Source organism: Calonectris borealis, chromosome 22, assembly GCF_964195595.1.
Source record: "Calonectris borealis chromosome 22, bCalBor7.hap1.2, whole genome shotgun sequence".
Taxonomy (NCBI): domain Eukaryota; kingdom Metazoa; phylum Chordata; class Aves; order Procellariiformes; family Procellariidae; genus Calonectris; species Calonectris borealis.
The window spans coordinates 2,020,975-2,028,147 of NC_134333.1; positions in this window are offsets into that span (position 1 = coordinate 2,020,975).

A 7,173-nucleotide genomic window follows, 5' to 3' on the forward strand; every position below is an offset into this window, starting at 1 on the left:
CCATCATGTTCCTGATGGAAAGGAGCCATGCTGGAACAGTTCTTGAAGAACTGCAGCCCATGGGAAGGACCCACATTGGAGAAGTTCGTGAAGGACCGTATCATGTGGGAAGGACCCCATCATGTGGGAAGGACCCCATGCTGGAGCAGGGGAAGAGCATGAGCAGGAAGGAGCGGCAGTGTAAACATGTTATGAACTGACTGCAATCCCCATTCCCCATCCGCCCTGGGCCCCTCAGTGGGGAGGAGGTGGAAGACAGGATGAAGTTGAGCCTAGAAAGAAGAGAGGTGGTGAGAAGGTGTTTTTAGGGTTTTTTTAATTTCTCAGTATCTTACTCTGTTATTAATTGGCAATAAAGTAAATTAATTTTCCCAAGATGAGTCTCTTTTGCCCATGACAGTATCTGGGAAGTGGTCTCCCTGCCCTTATTTTCTGCCCCCCATCCTGCTGAGGAAGGGGAGTGATAGAGCGGCTTGGTGGGCACTGGCAGCCAGCCAAGGCCTGTTCCTCTCCTGGTGCAGTGAATCCTTCTGTAACCAGAAGTCTAAAGAGCATTCTTTTACTATGGTACAAGGTCAAGCTCTACTGTCAAGCTCAAACTCTACCTGTGTGAAGTTAAACTCTGTAGTGCAGATGCCCACGGCCCTGCTGGTCTCTTGAGCACCTCTCTGCTCAGTGAAGAGAACCTGGCACATGTAGGGCGTGACCCCTCAGGCCAAAAGTTGCTGTCTGCTTCAGGGTGAGACACTCTTGCCCTTGACTGCTGCATAGATCTCTGTCACTTGTGAAAGGGCACCAGCTAATAGGATTTATGTTGCCTTCCATGTAGATGTCTTCTCATGGAAGTTTTAACGCAACAGGTAGTAGAGAGAGGTTCCGTGGACTCATGGACATCTCGACAAGTATGACCACAAGGTGAGCCAAATAGTCCTCTAGACTTCACTGATTTATCAGTTAGATCTCCTCTGCCTGCAGTGGATACCAAGAAACCTAGCTTGCTTGCAGATACTTACACAGCAGGCACCTAAATCTATATGATGGGAATCTCTCCCTAATACAAGGGCGGTGCATTTTACCCACTAATCCCACCTATTAACACCAGTATCCGTAACATTAAATACATTCATAGTTTCTTTTCTTCACCCCTGCCATTGAAACTCAAAGGCTTTTCATGAAGTTTAACGGCCACCAATTATTTTCTCTCTAAATATAGTTACAAAGAAAACTCATTCGTTTCCCTCCAGTCCTTTTGCTCAGCTGTATCTATGCTATAAATTGGTCTCACATTCACAAGGGAGTATGAGACACCTCTGTGAGAATGCTAAACTGTGTAGCTTTCCATTGGGCTAGATTGTGATTGTCCCAACAAGGCCAGCTGGGGAAATTATAAAACACCGCACAGCTGTTTGGGCTTTGGAATGACCACATGCCAAATCAAATAGTGGCATTGAGAGGAATATCACTGCAGCTGTTCAAAAAGTCCACTCTGTTTATCAGGATTAAATGAAATCCATTAGGATTAGATGAAATCCACTGCAAGCAAAGAAATCACGGACCAGATGAATTTCTATGGCATTTACAGCCGTGTGCGTGAAGCTCACCCCATGCCCTGTGCTTAGGCACCTGCAGTATAGGCATCCAAACGCGATGTGGTGAGCCCCCTTCACAGTCAATGAGAGGCAGGAGAGAGAGGGGCGTACTGGGATATGGTCTTTCAGAAGGACATTTTTTCTCCCCCATGTGAGAGGATTCTCTCGCTTGACTGACCATGCTTCTGGAGGAGCCTGTTCATTCCCACCGTCTCTAGAAAGACCATAGTTGGCAAGCTTCTCAGTCTCTACCGCTAAGGGTGCTGAAGCCCCTCCATAGTTTCCAGGCGCTTGCGGAAGAGGCTCAGATCTACAGGCAGAAGGTGCACACAGCAAGTGGAAAGATGACCCTCATGACTCATGCTGCATCTGGCATGCCGTAGTTGCTTATAGCTCTCACTTCTGTGTAGTTCCCTTGTGCTAGTTCTCCCACTGACTTCTGGGCCGAGTCACCTGCCCCCCAGGAAAGGAAATAGAGCCTGAAGGCCTGCCTCACGCAGGAGCTGTAGGCCTTCAGGCACAAATAGTTGAAGTAGCAGGCTCTGGAAACATCAGCCTGAATCAAGCACCACTCCTGAATGCACCAGGGATTGAGGAATTAAAATATAGAGATACACACATATAGATTATAGAATCATAGAATCATAGAATTATTAGGGTTGGAAAAGACCTCCAAGATCATCGAGTCCAACCATCAACTCAACACCACCATGTCCCTAAGCGCCTCATCTACACATCTTTTAAATACCTCCAGGGATGGTGACTCAACCCCTTCCCTGGGCAGCCTGTTCCAAGGCTTGACCACTCTTTCAGTAAAGAAATGTTTCCTAATGTCCAATCTGAAACTCCCTTGGCACAACTTGAGACCATTTCCTCTCGTCCTAAGATGTAAGATGTAAACAGATGTATACCATGAAAGAAACTCCTAAGTGAGATGGTTGGGGACTGCAGAGTCCCTGCTGGGTTTCCCACCATCAAATTGTAGATATTGAAGCTGAGCGTATGTACAAAACCAAAGTCATTGCATGATAACAGATAGAACAACACAAACCATTAAGTGCACTCAGGTCATCCTGGAAACCCCAAAGTTCCTTTTTGTTGAGACAGACATGCACAGAATGAGAAAACTGTTGGAACAACTTGATAAAAAACTGTGTCCTCTTGGTGGACTTTTGAGGGTCTACCTTACAATGAGGGATTCCCCGGGAGGCATCACAAAGGCCTGTCAAGACACTGATGGCAAAAACTAAAGCAAAGAAGACATTGAGTACTTCTGCCCTGTCTTCATCTGCTCTCTCTAAATCACAAGCCCCGTTCAGCAGTGAGCCCATATTTTCCATCTTTGTTCTTTTCCTGTTAATGTAGCTGTAGAAGTTCCTCTTGTTGCCCTTGCAACTCTCAACTGCAGCTGAGCTTTGTTTTTCCTAACAACATCCCTGCATGCCAGGGCAATGTTTCTGTATTCCTCCTCTGTATTCTGTTCCTGTTTACACCTCTTTTATATGCTGTCTTTTGCACTGGAGCTCAGTTGTTTGGCCAAGCTGGTCTCCTGATCCATCTGCATGCTTTCCTGAGTATCCAGATGGACCATTTTTGTGCTTGAAGGAGATTTCCCTTGAAGACTTGTGAGCTCTCTTGAGCTCCTTTGCCCTTTACAGTAGATCCCTATGGGATCCCACCTACTAGTGCCTTGGCAGCAAGGATCCACAATGGCAGGGTGGGAGGCTGACAGCATCCCAGACTTTGTCAGCAGGAGTGCAGCTAGGTAATCCAGGGAAGTGGTTAGTCCACTGTACTCTACTTATCTGATCACATCTAGAATGCCAGAATGAACCCAGGCGAGAGTCAATGAATCCACCCCAGAGACATGTCGCCACAGCCAGAAAACCTAGATGCATGGTGGCCACTGTTTCCTTGTACTCTGAGCTTCCGTAGTGCATGACTGCGAGGTCCGTCTCAAGCTGTCCTTTGCAACAAAATAGCTAATTCCACGTGAAACTGAACTCAGCATGAATGGTAACTGTTCAGTCCACAAATTCTCCCACAAGGCTGCATGGAGAAAATCAGGCTTGAGTTCCTCTTCTCTACACAACTTTCTGATACTTCCAGCTCTATGCCAGCACTCATTACAGCCCCAAACTTCCCCACATCACCCACTGTAGACTCCACTTGCACATGATATGCAGCCTCAGCGTTATGCAAAACAATGCCTACGTTTGCTGCAAGCACTTTGAAATGAAAAAAAAGCCATTGTGTCTAAAAATTATGGGCGAGAGGATCACTGTATGGTGCCTACAGGGGACCTTGGCAAATGCTACACAGGGTGGCCATGGTGATCTCTATGGGTTGCTAGGCCAGAGTATGGAGCAAAGCTGCTCTGCACTCCCTTGGCCTGAGCGTCAGGGATCACTCACTGTAACAGCTTCTTTTAGAACTGTAGATATAGCCTACACCTTCATTTCTAGTCAGAGCACAAGGCAACTCTCCTTTATAAATCCCTTAGCTAATGAGCCAAAACTGAGAGGTTTGTCTTTTCTGTCTTTGTGGAAGACACCAATCAGGAAGAGTTTTCATGCCACCAGAGGCAGGCATACGGACAGGCTTTTGTTCAGAGCTTGCAGTCCCTGTTGCGGGCTAGCCTACATGCGCTATGCATAGCATACTGCCAAGGTCTTCTCTGAGCCACTAACGATGCTGAGATAAAATGGTGTTTTCTCCTGAAGGAAGTGTCCGGTTTAAAGAGGCTGAAACTACGACACAGTCATGTTGCATGGTACCAGAGGGTCCACTTTTGTCTTTTTTTTTTCTCTTTTTAAGCACATCACTGAGGGTGTGTGCTGCAGGATTGGAGGGGCACTGTGAATGAACATTTTAAAATGCAGGGACTGCTGGGGCACTGATGGAAACATACGCAGTGTGGTGTCCATACCGTCTCTCTGCAGTAATGGATTTTCCTAATGAATGGAAAAAGGTGGTTCAGTTCAGCAGAGAGCCCAGGATCAAAGTCATCCATTCACCCATTCAAGCACTGAACACAGTTCATATCCAGAAGCAGACCACCAAGCTCTCAGTATTCAGCAGAAATCTCAGTGACACTTCAAAAGAATTCTGAGTTTTTCAATTCACATTTTTAATAATCAGCATTGGAGAAGAAAATTCCTGAAAAGCAACACTGATGAAACCCGGCTTACTGAAATGCTGCAAGGTAAGGAAAAGAAAATTTCAGTGTTCCAGAAGCGAATCAGGATTTGACCATGCCTGTTACTTCACAGTCATGCACATGGACATCAGGCTAGCCCGTAGCTGCTCCTCTGACAAGACTGTGCACAAGCTACCGAGTGCGCTTTGGTGACTCCAGCTCTCAACCTAAATAGCCTGTCCTCTGGTGAACAGGAGGTCTCGGTGACCCTCAGGAAAATGGGACCCTGTCTTTGGATGTAGGCTTCCAGAGGTCACCCATAGCAGTGCCCCTTCCAGGTCTGGAGCTTTGGCATTCACTTTTCTGCAGGTGTATGTCTAGAATAAAGACTCAAGATGCCCCTCTCTTTTTCCAAGGTTTCCTCACTGGTCCAAAACTGGCTTTCTGCCTGTATCCTCTTGGACCTGATGTGGCCCGCTGCAAAACAAAACGTCAGGGGAGGGTGTCAGGAGGCAGGCTGAAGTGCCTTTGTGGGTGCACTTTGGCTGCAGGAATGGCATGGCTCCTTGCCCAGCAGCCACTTTCGCTTCTGGTGGGGGGGTGCCTGCCGCGGGGGAACACGGGCACCTTACCCCACCCCATCCCACCCTGCCATCTCCAACCCCCCCGCGGGGCGGGCGGTACTGGGCAGCACCCCCTCCCTCCCCACCCCCTGCACCGCTGCTGCAGTTCGCTCCCCAAGACGCCCCTACCACACACAAGAGGCCTTTCCCAGGCAGCATCCCCAGCTCGGAGCCAAGCCTTCCCCAGGACGGGACCGACCCACAGCATGGTCTCCATTAGTGCCCCTCCCCGCAGCCTGGCTCCCCGATCCGGGCCCAAAAAGCACCCTCCATCCAGGTTCCCCACCGTTCCTGCTTTCCTCACGGCTCCACTGAACTCCCAGAGCCGCCCAGAGACCTGGAGCACCCCCACACCCAGTGCCTCCCACCCATCCCAGCAGGCAGGGCTGGCAGCATCCCTGGTTCCCAAACATGTATCCCAGAGCGCACATTTGGCAGCGTTCCCTTTCCTGGAATCCACCCAGGCACTGCCGCAGCGACCGCAGCTCCCATCCGTCCCTGCCGCTTCCTGCAAAGACCAGCCCTCCTCCTCCTCCTCCTCCTCCTCCTCCTCCTCCTCCTCCTCCTCCTCCGAGCCGTCTGTGAACATCCTTTCATGCTGCGGCTGACAGGTTTCAGCCCCGGGGCCGTTCCTGTGTCTGTCTGCTCGTTGCTCCTGCTGCAGTCTGCCGTTCCATGGTGAGTGCCTTTGCCTGTGCATCCATCCTTCCTTCCCTCCACGTGGAAGGATTGCAGACCTGTTCTGCGTGCATGTGTGCATTTGTCTGTCTGCGCTTGCCATACCCTGGCAAAGGCTTGGAGGCTTCTGTGTCTGTGTTTGCTGCCCCATCCTGCCAGGCCACTTAGTTCAAGTGGTACCTACGCATTTGGGATCTCTAAGGTCAAGGGCAGCAGGCTAAGGTCCAAATTCACAATGAGGCACATGCACAGATCATGGTATTTGTAAATTCAGTCTCCTACCTGACAGAAAATAAAATACAGGAACATGGATGTGCAAGCATATGAGTTTTCTTCTTGGGATCCTTAAAAGCAGTTGCCAGTAAACCAGGATTTCTACTACGAACAAAGAATCCTATCTTTAGTCTTTCATCAGTTTAGCAACTCTCAGTTTCGTCAAATAGGGGCTATCTCCCCAGGAATTCCTCTGATGAAGGGGTCCTCCAGAATCTGGAGGATTATCAAAGTACAGTTTAAAGAGACTGACAGCAAGGATGGCTGACTAAAGATAGACCTCTCTGAGAGCACCAGAGAGTGAGCGAATGAGCTTTCTCGTATGAGTAAAGTGAGGAGAATTATACCTGTCCTTCCGTTTGGTGGTGAGTGAAGTCCAAGTCCCTGGTGTCAGGTTTGGACCTGCTGACTTGCCTTCCTTTCGTTTTTTCTTTGACTTTTCTCACTCTCTGCTTTTGCTCTGCGCAGACCCTAGACTTACAGGAAGAACTTACCTTGATCCTTGTGGAGCCGTTTGAGATTTACAAGTGTCAAGAGAAAGGAGCCCTTAACTCAGAAGGTCTCTCTGGGGCAGCGCTGGCATAGAATAAAAGACTGCTGCTCATGCTGGGCTGAGTCAGGGGAGCGGGAGATGCTTCTTCGCCTGGGAACAAAAGGGAGGGTCCCGAGAGCCATTCCCTTGGCAATCCCACCCCGAGCAGGATCAAGAGCTGACAGCTCCTCCCAGCTCCCTTGGTGCTGTTATTACCGTGCCTGGGAGGGAACTGCATAATCATGCAACGCGTCCTCCCGGCTGCAAGGCTCGACAGACTCTTCGAGACAGTTCTTCCACCCTCCAGCCCGATTTTGTTAGCAGTCATCACTTCCATCC